This window comes from Puntigrus tetrazona, chromosome 18 (genome assembly GCF_018831695.1).
Source record: "Puntigrus tetrazona isolate hp1 chromosome 18, ASM1883169v1, whole genome shotgun sequence".
Lineage (NCBI taxonomy): Eukaryota > Metazoa > Chordata > Actinopteri > Cypriniformes > Cyprinidae > Puntigrus > Puntigrus tetrazona.
In genome coordinates this window covers 2,824,693-2,845,053 of record NC_056716.1, presented here as the reverse complement: position 1 = coordinate 2,845,053, position 20,361 = coordinate 2,824,693, and the positions used below count along the sequence as shown (strand labels likewise).

The following is a 20,361-nucleotide window of genomic DNA, read 5'->3' as shown; positions in this document are numbered from 1 at the left end:
GAATGACTTTACCTTCTAGACTCCGAAAAGATATCTGATGATTACTGACGTTTATATCGTTATCTACATAATTTACAGCCTTACTTAGGAAATCAGCTCCAATTGCCACATATCCTGTTGTGTATAGGTTCTTTCGTTGGAATCATGAATGCTAGCAATAATGAATATTAGTTTTTTTTAAAAACATGTCTTCATAATACATTGATTTATATATTTATATAAATATATTTATACACATAGCTGAGGGGTTCAAACGGTCCCCAATACAACAGGCTATTTTTTATTTTTAGATTTTTTGCAGAGATATTGCATTCAGCGTGTTCGCGAATAACAAAAGGCAATTTTGGGGTCAGTTTTAGGGCCTCGGCACGCCACGGACAGATTACGCAGCGAAGCTAATAAAATATCCCACAACTTTCCTCAAAAGGACCAGTGGATTTTTTTAAAGGGGGAAAAAAAAATCCCCAAAACATTCAAAAAATCACGCAAACATCAGATGAATGATGCTCATTGAGGAAGCAGAAGTCCACAAGTCTTATGTTAATTGCCATGGACGTTCGCTGGGAGCCTCGGGGTGGTCAAATGAGGTGTCTCCCTTTTCGCTCCTCGGGTTATAAGTCAGTGCACATTTTTTTTTTCCAGAAGCTCGCTCGTTGAAGTCTACTTTCTGTATCACCGGGGGTTGTCGGAGTTGGGTCCACTGAAAAACGTACAGTGCTAAATCACAGCATATGCTGCCTCGGAGGAAAAAAAAAACGCCTCAGACTGGACGTACAGCAGTATATGGGCGCCCCCTAGCGTTTGGATTATTTCTGCCTGATATCGCTCTTTAAGGTGGAAGAGCCATCTTAAATGGAAACCGCATCGGTCGCTCGCCTCTCACATACACCAAAGTAACATGCGCCTATTTTAATCTGATTAATGCTTTTGAGATTTCCTTCTAATTGACTTGGACGTTGCAGAGGTGCGCTTGTAGGTCTCTTCCGCACATTTTCTTCCACGGCGTTGTTCACGCACGGGAGTATTGCAGCGTTTCGGTTTATTTCGGCCAGTTTATTGAAACGATCAAAAGTGAGCACCGTACCTCATCTCCGACCATTCAAATGCCTGTATGTGAACGAGACAGCCGACAGCGATGCCGCAGAAGTAAATTATAGCGTACAGATGCAAAGTGGATTTTACCCCGAGATCAAGGTAAGCGTTAATATTTTCACACTTTTAAGTTGCGAAGACGCGAACGTTGCGCATTTGTTTGTTTCTTTTTTTTTTTTTAAAGCAAGAATACGACTGGCAAAGACGCATGGAGAGACGTGCATGCAATACACCGGCATCGATTCTTAAATATCAGCAAAATTACCGGCAAAGACCAAAAAGAAATAAAGAACAAAATAAAATAAAATAAAACATTGCTCATGATGCGATGACCGTATAGGCAATGAATGGACAAAGTGTTCTGCTCAAGGATGCGTTTGCTAGATACAGCGTTCATTTTAAAATATTTTAATAAAAACTGCGAATGAATTCACAACACTAAAAAAACAAACAATCAGGTTCACTTTAACATTCATATTCCAAATGATATGCACATGCTAAGTGAAGTTTGATTCTCAACAATTATAGCCCAAACATACCAAATGCATATGATGTTGACTCGTCTTCCCCGTGATGCATCCTCTCCTATATGAAAAAATATATATACTTAGTCTTCTCTTAACCCTCTGTTTGGAAGCGGAACCAACGTTTCCTTTTTCCACAGACGGAATTACACACAAAAAACGCGGCTCTCTGTTTATTTGAATGATTACTAAAACTTTAGGGATGGGTTGGGGAGAGAAAAAAAAAGACAAGCAAAATCGGTCAAACTTTTCTGCGACCCTTAAATCGCATATTAATATTTAGTGCGTATCCTGAGAGAAGGACGGTCGTGTTGTTGACTTTGAAGGTAGAGGCTGTTAGTTTTTGGTTTTGTTAAAAAGGAAAAAAATGACAGAAGATGCTCCTGTGCGTCTTTTTCTTTTCCACAGAAGGTAAAAAGCCTCCTCGGTGCAGCTGCTTTGTGTGGGCTGTGTGTGACTGGGGGAGGGAGGGGGTGAAGTCAGGAGAGACACCTGTCTGTTTATGTGCAAACTAGTAACAGTGATATGCCTCTGTCGCTTTTTCAGCGGTTAGGTCCGGAGCGAGGGCTTTATTAGATCAATGAATTTCGATGATCGAAGCAATAAACCCTTACCGTTATGTAAATATGGCTTTGATGATGTCATTAAGTTCGTGAACGGACGCAACCCGTCAATAACGTGCTCACGCCGAATAAAACAAAGCTAAGAGCGCTTTAGAAAACACCGCGCAGTCAGGCGTTCGCCAGTGACGTCAAACTGCCGTAAATCAGAGCGTTATAGTTAAAGTAAAGTAACGCAGTCGGTGCCCGATGGGTTTTAAGAGTTGTGTACGCGGGGAGCTTTAATTGTTTGTTCTGGTCGGTCTAACTATAGCTATGGCTACAAAAAGAGAGTCGGGTTTCAGGGCTGAGTGGCAAATAAATATAGGCTAAATATAAGCTAGACGAACGGAATACCGCACACACACACACACACACACACACACACACACACACACACAACCATTCAATAGGCATTCAAACAATGAATAAGTAAACAAACAAACCAACAAACAAACGCCTTTACGACGCAAAGTCGTAAAGACACGTTGAATTATCTTATTAACAAAGGCCTCAAACGTGGCCGCTTAAATAAATCGCCAATTACGCGAATTGCATTACACCGAATGTCCCCCCCAAAAAACTGCTTTTATTCACTAGGTTATTTGTCCGAACTCTGAAAGATCACGAAATAATAGCAGACGCCTCTAGGAACCGGGGGCAGAAACGAATCACTTCGCGCTCGAAGAGCCTGTAATCGGTGGCTGTGCCGGAGCAACTCTGGACGACAGCCGTTTTCAAGCAACTCGATGTTGACGATCGCTAAAGTGCAAGCAAAGTCGTCCTGGTGCATTTATCATTGTAAAACGCGCCGCGCGAGAAAGAGTCCTCACACACAGAGCTCAGCAAGCGTCCACACACACAATAGAGCTCCCCCATCGGGACCTCCATCGATTAGGACGAGACACTACACTAAATATTTACTGATCACACACAAATAGCGGGATCTTTAACGATTTTCCATGCCTGGGACGCGAAGAAAGGGGTAAATCACTTTATTATTGTTTGTAAAGTAAAGTACGCACGCTGGGACGCGAGTGTGTAAGATGTGACTCCTGTAAGAGGAGTTATACGCGAATGAATCAATAGACGGTGAATAAGCAAAGACAAATATCCAAACCGCGGCAAATCTCAGTCATCAGCCGACTGCATGCAAAACCAGACTTTATACCTTCAAGGAAACAGCTGGACTTTGAATAACTAATATATCACATTTAATATAGCGAATATTATGCATTATGTGCATATCTAGCCTAAGCCTATACACACACACACACACACACACAAACACACATATATATATATATATATATATATATATATATATATATATATATATATATATATATATATATTTTTTTTCTTATTGTACTTCTACCCCAGCTTTTAAAAAAACACTAATTTATTTCGCTCATATTAAGTGGCGGGCATGACAATAATTCTCAAAAGCTATGCGAGCGCAGGTTAAGGCGCAGGTGTCTATTGCGCTTCGATGGGTTGGAAGAGGAAAGTTCACCCTAATCTTATCGCTGCCTCCACCGTATCCTTCAAGCAAGAGATAGAGGGAATCTGACCCTCGGGTCACTGAGATCCCGGCCTGATTAACCCTTACGGACCCGGTACGGAGCAAAGGTTAACCAGGCTAATCAACACGAGGAGACCGATTAAGACGAAGCAGAAGTCAGAAACACATAAATCCGATTTATCATTTTAAATATTTAATTATCAGCGAAAAATGTAACAAAATCGCATCACAGATTCTAGGTTATCACAGGTAATAACGCCAATAAAGGCTGGCTTCAAGACGATCTTATCACAGCGAGAGGTAACACTGCAACAATTTAGTTTTATTATTATTGTGATGATTATTATTATTATTAACGCTGCTGAACGCTTTTTATTTTCATGCGTGCGTTAGGTTGATCGGACCCGTGGTTTTCTTTCCTGGTCCTGGGAAGCCACAGCACAGCACTTTTTGTCTCTCTCTTATTCGAAGGATTGAAAACCACTGGATCAGACGGTGCGGTTTAAAACGTGTCCAAACGAGCAAGTAATAGACCTGTCAGCTGGTGTGGTCGCAGTCTATGCAGCACATCTGTTGTGACGGTGAAGCATTTTCTGATATTTCGCAGTAATTAGCAATTACAATTCCCTCGGCCAATACTGCAATACATTTGAGTTCGCAAATTAGCCGTTTTTTATCTATTTTACTAGATGTAAAGGAAACACTGTCAATTTATTTTCAGACTGATTAAACTGCACGTGCACATATCTGCATTTGTTGCTTTGAAATTTGTAATAATGTTTTAATAGCCTGTTAGTATCTGTTAAATACCTGTATAAACAACAAAAATATTTATAATGCTATTGAACCTTTTTTTTTTTTAATTATTATGCAAGCTATTTAAGTATAAGCAACATCAAATGAAACAAAACAATACATCAACTTGCTGGCAGTCTAAAACGTACATGATATATGACATGCGATGTTTTCATAAACTGCATATTTCCAGTATGTAGATGTTGATGTTGTCTGAACTTTCACTTGAGCAAATGCAGATGATGCCTACAGGCGCTACGGTCTATTGCTAATTTCCACCTGTACATGAAACTGTGCTACTAAAAAGGGAGAAAAAGACACTTTAGCGTGTTTAAAATCTGACTGCTCTCAATAAACGAATCCAACACAACGCAGAAAACTTCTGAAGTATTTTCTCACGCAATCTTGCCGTTTTTATTGTTTGTCATTTAAATGGATCTGAAAAAAACTCCCCTTGACATGTTCTTCCAACTCATTGAAGAAAATCTCATATCGGTTACGGGCAAATTGAATAGGATTATGGTTTTATTCTCTACAGAAGCCTGGCTCTGTGCCCAAATATGGTGTAATTTGTTCAGCATTACCTTCAGTCTTAAAACAACACCGTTGCCCTGGGAATTTAGATAACTTACTGGTTCTTCACAGGACAAGACGTTCTCGCTATGTATTTCACTCTTTAAGACAAGAATATGGACCGGTTGTTGCCACAGTCCATGAAAAAGATCTTAAGAAAGTATAGCCTACTCCCATATAGCTTAGACATCAATGTAACTGTGTGGGAAGTCTTTCAATGTCTTTTTCTTATTTCTTATAGCGTAGCAATAATACCAGTCTGCAGCGAGACTGAAGAGATAGTCATGACCTGTTACGCAAAGTTCTTTATTAGAATTAACTGTTATACAGATACGTAGATATAGCGGCGATATAAAGGAGATACAATGCAAAGCTTCATACTGAACTTATACAGGTAAAGGGTCAACTAAATACACTTCTGGTGCAAAAACAAAACCAAAAAAAAAGACTCCTGTCATTAATCTGATATGATTCACCCGCAGTATGTGGTAAAGGATTATGCAAATTGTTTGCCATATGCAGTCAGTTTAGAACAAGCAGCATACGATTATGAATGAAGATTTTGAAGTGATTATTTCTATTTGTGTTCTGCTGTTGGGTTTGGTTGTATGCATGTATGGCAATGTGATAGCAAATAATTAGTTTGTCATTTTTGCCGGTTCTTACTATGAAAATGCAGTCTTTGTTTACAAGCTAGGGCTACATCGAGATCGAGGCATTAATAAAAGGCTCACAGCTTCAGAGGGAATGATGTAATATGCAATAGCAATTAAAAAAAAAAAACTAAAATAAAACCAAACATTAATACCATTGTTAAACTTTACATATATATATATATATATATATATATATATATATATATATATATATATATATATATATATAAATTAAATTGCCAATTAAATTATTATTAAGAAAATTGCATGCATGTGCGTGTGCAAGTCTCTGTGTGATTGATTCATTCAGTTGGTTTAGGTTACCCTCTCCCTGTCTATTTCTGTTTGCCCTAAGGGCCAATCTAAGAAGCTAGCAGAATCATGATAGATCACAGAGTTCGATTCTCCAGTGATGGATTACAGCGTCAATTTAAACAGCAAAAGCTTCATTCGTTTAAATAATCTCCTCTTCGACTGAACGGCAAACTTCCATTTTCAACTGAACGTCCCGTGCGTAATACAAAAAGTGTGTCGCGAATAATATTGACTTGCATGCATGCGCATTGCTTATTTATTTTCGCATCATTATAATCATTCCAGTTCCTCTGTTACACTTATCATCCGTTCACATACCCTAAATGAAAACAATCGAGATAACTGGCGATACAGTAAGAATAAAAGTGACCTATAAGCGTTTTACTGTAATACAGGAGTACGGTAATACATTTTGTTGGTATTGACAACTTAAACTGTGATCAACTGTCTGAAACTATAGGTAGAATACGGTGTTCTGGCAGACTAGCTGTGCATTGTCTCAGACCTCTGCAGGACTGTGATGAGGACACGGTCACTGTGGGAACCCAAGAGTGCTGACGTGGTGACGTTGACATCAACACCAACTGCATGATGGGAGGAGGAACTTGTGACGAAGCAGCGAAGGTAGGCCGCAATGTACGCTTTTGAACCACTGGAACTAATAACCTGTTATAGATTATTTTATAGGCAAAAGGATCATTGGCTCAACTGACAACAAACTGCTTCAAATCAGCTGTGTACGTATTGCAGTCCTACATATAATGTTGTAGTGTATGATTAAATAATGCAACTGAACAAGTAGCAGCACTGTATTAAAAGGAAATATTTTATCGAAAAAAATAGTACAAATGTTTGATCAACAACTGTACAATAATTTCTACTGAAAGCACAAGTAAATAAACATGGGTCCTATATGTATGTTGTTTGTTATTATTATCTATCTATCTATCTATCTATCTATCTATCTATCTATCTAACTATCCATCCTCATGCCTTTCTTATGAAGTCTACAGCACTGTTTTTATATTTTAAATATGAAACTTGAATATGAAATGTTTTAAAGATGAAAATGACTAAATGTCGGTTGTAGCACAGCTCTAAATCTTCATTTAATATGGAGCTGTAACTGACATTTTTATTGCTAAAAAAATTACCATTAAAGTTTCCATTCCTTTAGCTGTAATGAACAACTTTTGATAGGTATTATTTTCCACACATACTCTTCTGCATTTACTATACTAGTCTGGATTTAATCACTGGCCACTAGACTAGTTATTAGGGAATATAAATGTTTTCAAAAGTAATCAAAGACTTAAAGCAGAAGAAAAGAGATGAGAAAGACAGGAGGAGGGGAGATTCAGAGTATGTACTTGCTGTCTGTAATTGAAAGCAGCTTGTTTTTTAATGTGAACTACTGAGACATGGGTAAAGGTTTTAAGTTTGCATGCGTGCTTGTACCTTACCTTACGTGCTTCCGAATATATTATGAGAAGCGGTTTGAGATATTATGAGAAATTCCTTTGTATGCTTTATATAAGGTAGTTAAAGAAAAATGTTTGGGAAAATTGTATTTAACGGCTGCGATGCAAGTCTGTGGGAGTAACCTATTTAGGTACACCTATCTTTACTTAATCCTTTACCAAAAGGATTACAGCTTGATTATTTGACTTTTAGAGTAAGTTATGGGTGCAATGGCACATTTGAAATGAAACGGCTGAATTGCAAATGCCACTTTCACAGTATAACCACTGTGCCACTTTTCACTTGATAACACTACAAAAAAAAAAAAAAAAAAAAAATATATATATATATATATATATATATATATATATATATATATATATATATATATATATATATATATATATATATAAACGTTGCAAGAATAATGCCATTTACATCACAGAGGGTCTTGTAACACACCTGATCCATATCATGCAAATAATTTGGACATTAAAAAAATATTTATTATATTTTACCACTCCATAAATTTAAATTTTGAGTTTATCTAAAAAAGGAAGTTATTTACATACTTAGAAATCTATAGCAAACACAAACCAAATAATCAAATATGTAAAAAAATGGATTATAGGACTACTTCTCGAAAGAAAGTATAATTTCTAAATTTATTTTCAGAATCTCACATTTAACTCAATGTGTTACTTGCTGAAATTTACTTGCGATTTATTTCTGCACCATTTTTATTATTTATTATTTTTTTGGGGTACCTAATCGGAAATACTTTACCAAAATATGCATTCAATATACATACATATATACATATATCAAAAACAAGGGAGAAGGAAGAGAGCAAACAGAACTAGTGCGAAAAATGAACCAAACCACACACCCTGGCAGCGGTAAGGCAGAGAACACTCAGCACAAGATTTAATGAGTGCTGAGTTGTTGTGGTATTTGCAACGCGGCCAAAAAAGCTCAGCTATGTTCAGGAAGCATGTGAAGTGTCTGCAGTGAAAAAACGTTGTCAAACAAGATTTGGGATCAATTACCCAGACAGAGAGTGTAATGTTTATGTGAGCCCCCTGAAAGAAGCAGTGTCCGGGTAAACTTCAGCTGCAGGCCCTGAAGTGCTCATGTAACTGGCTCTTGAAGTTTTCTCTGAGGACGTTTGTTTTGTCACCTCCATTAAGGGCTGTTTGGTCCCAACAACGTAGTACTACTCTGCTTCCTCTTGCCCTGAAGAAAGAGGTTTAAAATACAGCTGACAAAAATAACAGAAGGTTTAATGGCAAAAGTCAAATTCTTAAGTTCTGGGAAATATTGTAAAGGAACAAATTTGAAGCTATTTTCTAGTAGCTTTTCGTCTTTAAGGCAAAATAAGGCTAGCTTAATGTGATGTTTAATTATTAAATAATAACTCGCAAAGCACGCATATTTAACACTTTACTATCAGTGTTTTTATTCTGTGCAGTGGTTAGTTTTAACAAGACCAAACTTGATCAAAAGTCTCTTTAGGGAGGTCGACGTTTTACGTAGCATTCAAAAGCGTATTAAAAATCAGGTGTTTTTCAGACGTCCTTTTAGATATTCTCAACAAATAAGAGCTAAATAACAAACCGCAGTCTTTGATCATGGTTTAAAAGCTCCAGGTATGTGTGCGCGCGCCACAATACATGACGTTTAATGAATGGTAAGTAGTGCCTGAAGCAAGGTACGTGTACGGAGAAGTGCAAAAGACGTAATGATATAAATAAACATCTCAGTCGGATTTCTGCATCGCCTCCAAACACGGCCAGATGTTCCAGCCTTTTGAATTTTTTCATACGTTGAGGCTTCTTTCTAAAGAGACACCTTTCAACACATTTTCACCAGCGCACTATTCGAGGGAAGTCTTCCCTCCAGAACTTCAGAAAGAAAAGTCAGAGCGCTGCGGCCTCACTACGAGTCTCTGCCCATATGGTAAGTTGCAAACAAAAGCATCTGCATTCCATTCAGCAAGAGTAAGAGGTGTGAATGTCAGAGAGACGGGGCACTGGGTCAACGCTTATAACATGTCAAGGAAGAGCTGTTGTATTACCGCATGGTTCAAATACTACACGCTAGAATGTGTGGAAAAAGAAACCTGTTTTTCACAGCTTGAAAACAAACTAAGCGCTCTGCTTTTTGTTCTGCTAAAGTGCTCGGCAGAAAGCATTAGAACGTTTATCCGGACGCAGTGCAACACAAAGTTTCACAGTAGTTACGCCTGTAGCATTTTATTTATAAACGCGCAGGAAAATCAAGCGTGATTTCCACATGATACAAAGCACTATGTCAGTCCACAGCCAGCGATAGCGAGCGGTAAATCTTTACAAGGATAAATGATAGCTCTCCAGGCAACAGTTGAACGTTGTAGCACATAATGTAATATATTTTGCTTTGGTTTCAGAAAATTAAATCTGTGGTTCACCTCAAAGGGCCTCGCAGCGTGGACTTCCTATACCAGGAGCAACTTTTATGGTTCCGTGGGTTTCCTATGTCTTCTAAACGCCTCTATATACAATGGGACTACGGCATATAAAACATTTCTGGATGATACTTTAACAAAAGGGCAGACATAAATTAAGGGTGCATTTGAAACGTATACTATATGATAAAAATATATTGCACAGTACAGATTTGGGGTAAATCCTAGGTTTGTTTTACTTGTTTGTTGAGCTCCAATATTCGACCAAAATTGATTTGTCAATTAATAATGTGATGAATTGTGATAAATGTGATCAATTAGTAAATTATACATCACATCACACACTGCAAATGTAAAATTACAGTATTTGTATACTAGTTAAACACTTAATTTAATTTTCATACATGCATGAGATGCTGCAAACAGATAATAAGTTCATGTGTAAGAACACAGTTCCACGCTTCACTCTAAAAACGTTCAGCGCATATATTTATTTAATTAAATGGCAGCCTTTGTGAATTGCTAAATGCACTATAACTATATTACATTTTGGTTTCATTTTGATCAGTTGTTCAGCATATAGTATGCAATATTTCAGTAATTTCATACACAGATTAGCATTTGCAGATTAAAAAAATCGAGAGAGAGAAAAATATTAAACAAGTTACATACCATGTATACCCAATGACTCTTCAGTCTTAAAGGAATAGTTAAAAAAGGCCATAAACTCCTTATTATGAAAATCAATGGGAACCATATACTGATTGGTTACATTCTACAAAATATCTCCTTTCATGTTCAACTAAATAAACTCATACAAGTTTAGAAAAACATAAGGGTTAGTAAATGATGACAAAATTTTCATCTATGGGTGGAATATTCCTTTACAGCTGGATAACAGTTGTCTCTGCATATTAATTAGGAAATAAATTGCTTTGATTTTCTTTTGATGGTCCCTTTAACACATTCCGTTGACTAGAAGTAAAGTTGCACCTACATATCTACTAACTCTCATTGGCGTGTTAGTAGAGTATTAGTAGACTGATAGGGTTAGAATACGTTGACATCTAATTGCGAAGTTAGTTATAGTCAGTAGAATGTCTGTTGGGAGACCATCACAGCAGATAATCAGACAGTCTACTAATACTCTAATGACAGTTAGTTGACATGTAGGTGCAACGCTACTTATTTCAACAGAATGCTTAAAAGGGACCATCAAAATGAAGTGTTACCAAAAAATGCAATATTATAACACTGGGAAGGGGTGTATGGTGTAAGGCTTTAAATAAAATCAGCCTCTTAATTTTGTGCTGTTTTCAAATTTTCAATACAAATGAATAAATGATTCTGCCTTGAATGGATTCATTTAACAGTTGCAGATCATTTCAAGAAGTTGAACATCACGAGACAGTCAACAAAGATTGCAAATGGTCAAAAGAGTTCACTTCCCCATTTAGATTGTTCCATGTAAAACCAGAGCCACGAGAAGAGCGCACGACTGCAGGAATATTAAGCGAGTTTGAGGGAATTTAATCTCTTCTTGAACACCAGTAAACAGCCACAGAGCTGTCACATCAAAGACTCCAACAGATCTAACCCCACAAACAAGGTCCAAGCTTAGCAGATGCCTCAAAAAAGGACCTATTGCACTGTCTAGCAACATCCCAAAATACGACGTGACCTTAATCTGCGCGGTGCAGCTAGCGCACTGAATCAGCTGGACCATTACATCAAAGTCACCAAAGCTCATTAGACTGGAATGATCAGTTTAGACACTGCAGTCTGACCCAAAACACTCACTGATCGGCGGCACTCATTACTGCTCTTGGAAGTCCTAACACATCAGGTCATGCACCGGCTAATCTCTCCCTCAGCATGCCTGACGCTCCTATCTGGATCTGTGGACACCAGGGGACGCATGAAGAGGGCCAGATTACATACCTTTTGTGTAAATTGTACAGACACAAAAAATTATAATCCCTTACGTAACTTATGTCTGAAGCTTTTCCTGTTTCATTCTTTTTTCAGAGCATTGGATAAATGAGTATAGGGTGTCCGCTTGGCCCAGGTCAGTCTAGACTTTTCTTTATGAATGAAACATAAGCAGACGAAACACCGCTGACATGGGTGCGGCTGTTTACGCCATGTTTGAAAACCAGGTTTCTCTTCCCATGTCAAGCGTCATGCGACCGCTCGGATTCATACCATTCCTATATACCCGTGTCAGACAACTCCTGAACTTGCCAACCCGTCTAACCACGCATAAGCCCTGGCTTGAATTACAGGTAGGATTGATACTAATGAAATTTTACTCTACATAATGAAAACCTGGGAAGTCGGCAATGTCTCCAAAGGTAAACAGCGGAATGACCTTATTAGCTGGGTGTGTTTGTACTACGTCAGCTTCCTCTAATAATGAACTCAGCGGCTAATAAAATCTAGGCCTGCTCGTGAAGTATACAAGTTAAATACAAGCTAGTTCGGCTATTGTATGCGTGGCTAGCATATGTAAAGGGATACTCCACCGCAAATGGAATTTTTTTTATTAATCGCTTACTCCCATATCGTTCCAAACACGTTAACGCTTCGTTAGCCTTTGGAACACAATTTAAGATATTTTAGATGAAAACCAGGAGGTTGCTGGTCTCCTTTAAATATAATATATATAATTATTAGAATACGACCTATTTTTTCCCCACTCGTTAAATAAACAGGCAGAGACTCACACTTCAAAAAATGTGATAAAACAAGAGGCTGGTGCTAGCATATCTACAACACTATGTAACTTTGGGCATTGACCTGCAAATGGAAAACATTGTATTGCATTCCATCACAGTGACTCTCTCACATGTAATTACTTCCACATTAGATCCCTCTCTCACTCCCTTTCATGAAAGCAGATCCCCTCTGACATCTCCAGGAATACAGCCATGTGTTAGCAATGCACTTATGTTACACTCACATTGCCACAGAATTCTGCTTCACTGCACGTCTCTTCAAAACAATTGTGCGCTGTACTGGCCCTTCCTTATGTCTGCGGAATCGATTTGAGACGCGGAAGCTGAAGCTTCCACTGACGATCATTTCTCATCTTTCCTCTGTTTATAGGGGCCTGGAGGGTTCAGTGAAAAGTGAGGTGGCTACGTTACAAACCATTATTGTGGTAGCAATAATTAGACCAAGAAGTTATTTCATGATTAAGTTGAGGATGGGTTCCATTTAAATAAAATACCTTAACATTGTTAACGGTTAAAGTTAACGGTTCATGCAAACGTACTCTTCTGCCGATGGCGGGCGTTTATCAATTGTCGATTAAAACAAAACAAAACACGATTTACAGCACAAAACAGAAACAATGACTTCTATGAGACAGCTCTTTTTAGTCAATCAATAGAATACGACACGACTTGTCTGATACCTGAATCAATGAATGCAGGTCTCTTTTTAGTGAATCAAACCTAAAAAAGCTACTTTAATAAAGACAATTAATTAAGACAATTAAAAGTATACAGCACATTATGTATTTTGTCAGTAGTAACTGATGTTGTTGTATTATTGTTGTATTATTAAAATCACAAGTTGTGTTTGTTAAAATCTAAAATAAATTATATCATATATATATATATATATATATATATATATATATATATATATATATATATATATATATAAAACAGAATTTAACAATAAACTTGCTAGTATTTATTTATTTATTAACATATTTTATTAAAACATACTAGAATCACTGAGTAACCAAAAAAGATCACAAGTAGCACATGTAATTGTTAAAAAATGTAGTCTTAAAATGTGCTTTTGGTAAACTGCGATTCTATTTTGCAAATGTCAGCACATTTGAGGCGAAGGCTTAGCGAAACAAGAATACGTTATAGACGGCAGTTCATTATTTAGGCTGAAGTCAAACCAAATAAGGCTCTCGAACACTTCAGATTGCTCCAAATGCAAACAAGTGGAGACAGGTGTGAAGAGGCATGAAGAAGAAAAAAAAAACAACCCAAAACAATACCTGATAAAAATCATGTTGCCATATAAAAACAGATCATAACTTTTAATGTCTCCTTGCCTTGCATGAGAAAGCAGAAGAAATTGAGGTAGGTGAGACTCCTGCTGTGGGCAGGTACAGTGCCAAGACTCCAAGCTTGCTTTACCATTATTTCTATGAGGCATATAAAAGTTCTTTATCACTTTGTCATGCTGGCAACAAGCTTGCTAAACTCACTCCTGTACCTTCATCACATATGAGAGCCTGCTTTGTTTCTCGCGTCACCTCGCTTTGCATCGTATCTGCGGTTCTGAGCTCGCCAGGGGTCCGGGTTTGTGGTGTTATACAAGACAATGCTTTGTGTACACCATAACGCCTCCTCCCGTTCGACTCAAGGTGAAAATAACAGAACAAGCAGTCGGCCCATTATTATAATATCAGTTTACATATCCAGGGCACAAAACAGTGAGGGCCATTTCATCAAGCTAATTGCCTGTGTGTAAGAGGGAGCAAACTTTTTCTCTATCTCTCAGTTATGAAGCCTTTTTTCTTAATCACAAATAGAGCCCTTGTATCCCGGAGGGACTTGCATTCTAATTTACAATTGAACCACAGAGCAAAGCTATCAATCTTTCCCAGACAGTTTTTCGTCTCCCCCATCCTCTTTTTTTTTTCTTTTCTTTTCTTCCCCACTATATAACTGTGTTGAAAGCGTTAATGGATCAAGAAACAGGACGGCATAGCTGAATTTTTCCACAAAGCCACACTCAGCAATGCCGTGTTTGACAGAGGCAAACCACAAGAGTCAAGGCCTTGGCACTGTTAGCTATGAGCAAAGGCCAAACACTCTGGCCTTCATAAGCTCCTGGCAGCAAAAAGCCCTCGAGTGAAGGACCTCTGGAGCTTAAGAGATCATTCTCTGAACTTACATGTCATCCAGACTAACATTTTCTCCAGATAGGGCAAGCGGTGGTAGTTAGCAACTGTGAGTCCGTGTTTAAGTTTCATTTATTCAGCGTTGGCTTGTGCACCCGAAAAAAAAAAATAAAAGGTCACTTGTAGCCTTTCTAAGCCTTGGACTTGACTGGCCCATCTCTCAGTCGCTAATGCTCATATCAAAGCCTGGGAGAGAGTGAAAAGAAGGATTGGTCTGATGCCACATTCCTCCATGCCAAGTGTCACCCACTCAGAGACACACCCTGTCCCTCCCCCCTCCCGGTAATGATGAGTCTTGTCGTTAATGAGTTAATGCGAAAACTCTCAATGTCATCGGCAAAGATAAGAAGGAAGAAAGCCGTGCATTGTACGCATAATGACAGACTCCCCGACTGCCCCCAAGATGTCACGGGTCAGCCATGTTAAGAATGTGTGCGCCCAATCATCTACTGATCCTTATCTGGCTGGCCTGCAGCTAACCAAGACATGGGCCCGATCAGGGGCGCTGATGAATGAACAATGGGGCCCGTGGATTGTTCTGCCATCCACATGACAGCTTCTATACCAACACATGATGACATAACCAATCAATATATCAATTATCCAACAACTTATTGGGCCAGATGCATGAAAACACACATTATGAAACATATTTGGTGCTAGGCTTGTGGGAACTACATCTAGGGCTTGAAAAGAAAAGGGAAAGGAGGAGCGTGACCTTACAGTGAACTGTATGAACTGTTGTTACCTTTGTTACCCGCCATCGTCAGGTCACTGTTGCTGTTTGTATTCAGAAGTATGCAGACCGCTGGCGCACAGCTCACGGTATTCTGAAATTATTGTTATGGTTGGATGTGCTTTGCAATAAAATCTATGGTAACACTTTATTTTTATGGTCCCTTATGAACATTCTGTTGACAATAAGTAACTTTGCACCTACATGTCAACTAACTTTCATTAAAGTATTAGTAGACTGTCTGACTATTATCTGCTAACTCTTTATTGTGATGATCTCCAAACAGACATTCTACTGACTATGGGTAGCTTTTCAAGAACATGTCAACTTATTCTAACCCTACCAGTCTACTAATACTTTACTAACAAAAGTTAGCTGACATGTAGGTGCAAAGTTACTTATTGTCAACAGAATGTTCATAAAGGACCATCAAAATAAAGTGAATCCAAATTGTACATGCTAAAGCACCTTTAATTAATAACCTTTAATAAAAACTTTTTATTTGTTTACACATAATAAATATGAAAAGACAAAATGTGGATGTTATTCTCTTTAGCAATTCAGGTTGTAATGTTTCAGAAAGGATTGCAACATACTGTCACACAAAACGTATTAGATACATTGCTTATACTCACTGGTGTTGGTATTGTCGTTCTCCCTCCAAAATGACGTCACTTCCTGGAGGATTATGTCATTAAAGAGCTAGATTTTGTTAAAGGGGCATTACAAAGGAATAGATGGGAAACAATGGAGACATGAGTCAAAACATAGAAATATATTACATTTCGAAACTATATTCCAAAAAAAGCATGTTTAATAAAAAAAATTCTAATTCAAGCCTACTATTCAAATGAATGAAATCTTGAAAACAAAAAAGGCTAAATAAAAAAACAAAACAAAAATGACATTACCTATTCTATGTGACCCAATAGAAATGCGCTTGAATGATGTCACTTCTTAGAGGCGGAGCAATGCGTCTCGAGTGAGACAACAATTTCTGTTTATGTGCATCTTAACATGATGTCTAGATTGTGAATGCTTTACATTTTACCATAAAGGGAGTTTGACTAAGTAAATGATGTTCTGCTTATGCTGACAAATTATAGCTTTGCGTGGCATAAAGCACTCAACCTGAAAAGGTTAAGGGGATGAATTCCAGCTGTCAGTGACATCATAAAACCTGACAAATTGTATTATAACAGTCGGTGAAATCCACACCACCGAGGCGTTCTTTTTCTGCGGTCCCCAGCGCAGTCTTGTCTCAGATTCAGGTCTCTGGCTCAGCCTGCCAGTTTAGACAATAGGGGCCCTGCCAAGTCCAGTGGCATTTTGTCTGGTTCTACATTATCTGAAATCAAACGCTCTATTCTGCTCCCACCACTACACACGGAACAATCAGCGCTGATGTGGGAATGCCTGTAATTCACACAATAGGACGTTGACATTTATACCCAGCAGAGGGGAGAAAAAAAAGGAATTATAAAAGACTGGAGTCCATTTGTGCATGGCACACAAGACAGAGGGGTGGAGGAGATAATGACACTTTAATACAGGGCTGTTAGTAAAGGTAGCTCTTCATAATGGGAGGTGGAGAGTCATTCACAACGGACACCTGTTTGCCAAGCAGCTCAGCGTGTGGACAAATAGAGGACTAGACGTAGTGGGGCTAATAGATTATATGCGAGCTTTAGCACATTTTCGATGTGCTAAATCAAGTTCAATGGATTGATCGTTCATTTTCTACTCGCTATAGATAATTGTAGCTTAATGTATGCGCTTGATGTGTTTGTTGTACAGGGAAAAGCAGATGGACTCTATTGCTTCGCAGCTGTTTATAGAAACTCATCCTGCTTTTTGCCATTTTAACAGAGAAACAGAGATAAAAAATATTTACATCTACTTCCTGTTCCTGATGAAGCATACTGACACCATCCACAATAATCCCGCTATCCGAGACCCTAAGTAAGATTGCTTCTGTCTTTTAGAAATCCTATAACGTAAGATTAGGCCCTTTTGACCTCACAGAAGAGATAATGACATTAGCTAATTGTCCTGGCGATATTGAGAGAGAGAAACACAATCTCAGGTAGAACAGTTTGGTTTAAATACCAATAAGTGCTTACACACAAGCATGTTTTGTTAAACTGCAACATTCAGAGATGACATGATATGCTGTTACATGATGATATATTACAAAGAACCGGTAATGACTGAATAAAATCATCATGCTGCTCTAATAAGCGACAGTAAAAATTTGTATAGTGCTAAAAATAAAAGAGCACCATTGCTATGCTACTTTATATCTCTAGCTCTGTATTTTGTATGTAAGGGAGTTTCCTGTAGTCTGCAGGACACCTCAGGTCAGCGTGTACAGATTGGTCCTTGTCAGTAAGAGATGACAGGCTCTTTGTTGGGAGTTTTCCTTGGTTGGCAGTGTGGAGTTGGGTTAATTCAGTTGACCCACGTTTGTTTTCTTTCAGGCTAATGTTCCTAAGAGCTTCAAGCTCCCATCCTGCGATAGCTCTGCAATGCTTTGTGCCTGCAGCCTCAGTGGTGTAAGATTTTACCCCCTTGAAATTGATGGAAACCCAACACTAAAACAAGACAAGCCTATCAAGATTGTAGTGTCTGTCTTGCTTTGCTGACTTTCCAGAAAACTCTTGGTCTTGTGCCAACACATGGGAGCATTGTTCTGTTTTGAATGAGGGTGTTACACTTGAACAACAAAGAGAGTGTTTTAAGTTTATACGTGCATGCTATTTTATAACGTTGTGAAATGTGTCTGAAGTAATATATGCATTAATAAAATATATAGGCCATTAAGTTAATATCGGTACAACTTTGTGGTGCTCGGTTATACATTAATTCAACTTTCGCAAAAGCCTTTGAGCATATATTTAACACACCATTACTTTGTCGTTGTACGCCTGTGACAGCTTAAATACAGCCCTGACGGTCATTCTGGACATTGGCCGTAAGAAAATGAGAAGTTTTCATGGAGCAAGACCATAACATGAAAACACATCAACATGTGAACAGCAGGCGACAAGTCATAAAAGTCAGTGAACTGGCTCAAACTTATCACTCAAACGGTTCATATAATCTGTTCTTCTTTTTTTTTTTTTTTCTTTCAAACCACCTCTTCTTCACAAGGTTTGTACGCTTGAACTGACTTGAAAAGAATTTGTTTTGTGGGCAAATACAGTTTGTGGCTACAAATTGCAAGTATAAACTAAATTAGTTTTTGAAAGATTTATTTTTAACAATAAAATTACATATTACATGAATCAAAAGTGACAGTAAAATATTTATAAAATGTTTCATGGTTTATATTTAAAATAAATGCTGTTCTTTTAAAATTTCTATTTATCAAAGAATCCTTAAAAACCTATCACAGTTGCTTGAGCATTGCATCAGCATATTGTTTGTTTGTTTATTTATTTATTTAGATTTATTAATAGTTTTTGTCCAAATAGAATTTGGATACGCTACAATTTCGGTCTTATTTCATAGTTTTGATGACTTTACTGTAATCCAAAATGTTTTTTCCCTAATCAACTTTTCACTGCTAGCATATGTAATTCCCATCAAACCTCTAAATATTTAGCTTTTTAGACAATATGCTCATTTAAATAAGAGATAATAAAAAGCTCATAAAGGAAAAAAGAGCTAAGAGCCCATAGCTGTTGCTCTTCGTGACCTGTGAGCCCTTCTGTACAACCCCCTCAATATACAACTCATTTGGAAATTTGATTCAAATGAAAGCGTGCTCAAGCAGCGGCAGCAGCAACAAGCATCTCGCCGCTCCAGATGTGAGGAGTGTTTTATTACCAGAGAAAAAGAAGCTGATAGCTGCAGGTGCTAGGGCTGACATAGCAGGGCTAGCTTTGCTTGGTCTTGGCAGAGAAAGGGTGGGGGTCGGAGGGGGATATCCATTGCCTGTGTTTAATCAGGGCCAGTCGGATGGGATGGGATTCATTGCTCTTTGATGGAGAGCACTGTTATGAAGACGGACAGTCACTTTGCTCTCTAAGCGAAACCATCGTTTAGCCTCAAATTCGGAGAGAAAAGGCCCATTTGTTATCCACAGGGGAGTGAGGCAGCCAAGGCTTGGCGATGTTGGGTGAGAGCGGCATGCATTTGCCAAACAATTACAACACTCAGGCATATATTTGGGTGCGGGATAGAAGCGAATAATATAAGAGCTTTGCAGCAGAGTGCTAGGTGTGTGGGTAAAAGCACGATTTGAGCATTAAATGGTTGGTTTACAGCAAAATGAAAATTCTGTTATCATTTAATCACCCTCGTGTAGTTCCGAAACTAAGAAATGTGTTCATCCCCAAAACACGAAGATATTTTCAATCAAACCTACCTGAGAGATATATTGATTACTTTGATTAATGTCACTCTAAAGTTCAATCAGAATATTCATAAAGAGATCACCAAAAATGTGTCCACAGGTTTAAACCAAGTCTTCTGAAGAGATATGATGAACAGATTTAATTTACACCTTTATTTAAATGTAAACATAGATCAGCTGACAATGTGTACATTGTGTCACGATAAACAAGCATGCTCGTTTGACACCCGAAGACCCGAAGGTTCGCTCTCACAAGCACGTTTAAACTCCTGCAAGAACCAATGAGGTTTGTCCTTGGATGTCAAATAAGTATAGCTGAGGTTAATCTGTTTTTGTTCACAGA

At 38.1% G+C, this 20,361-nt stretch overlaps 1 long non-coding RNA gene across 1 annotated transcript; it reads left to right on the top strand.

The window, feature by feature from the left end:
* Positions 1–381: 381 nt before the first annotated feature.
* Positions 382–6,997, top strand: LOC122362481. The gene is made up of 2 exons (XR_006253124.1): positions 382–1,194; positions 6,540–6,997. It is a non-coding gene; the product is annotated as an uncharacterized LOC122362481 (long non-coding RNA).
* Positions 6,998–20,361: the final 13,364 nt, after the last annotated feature.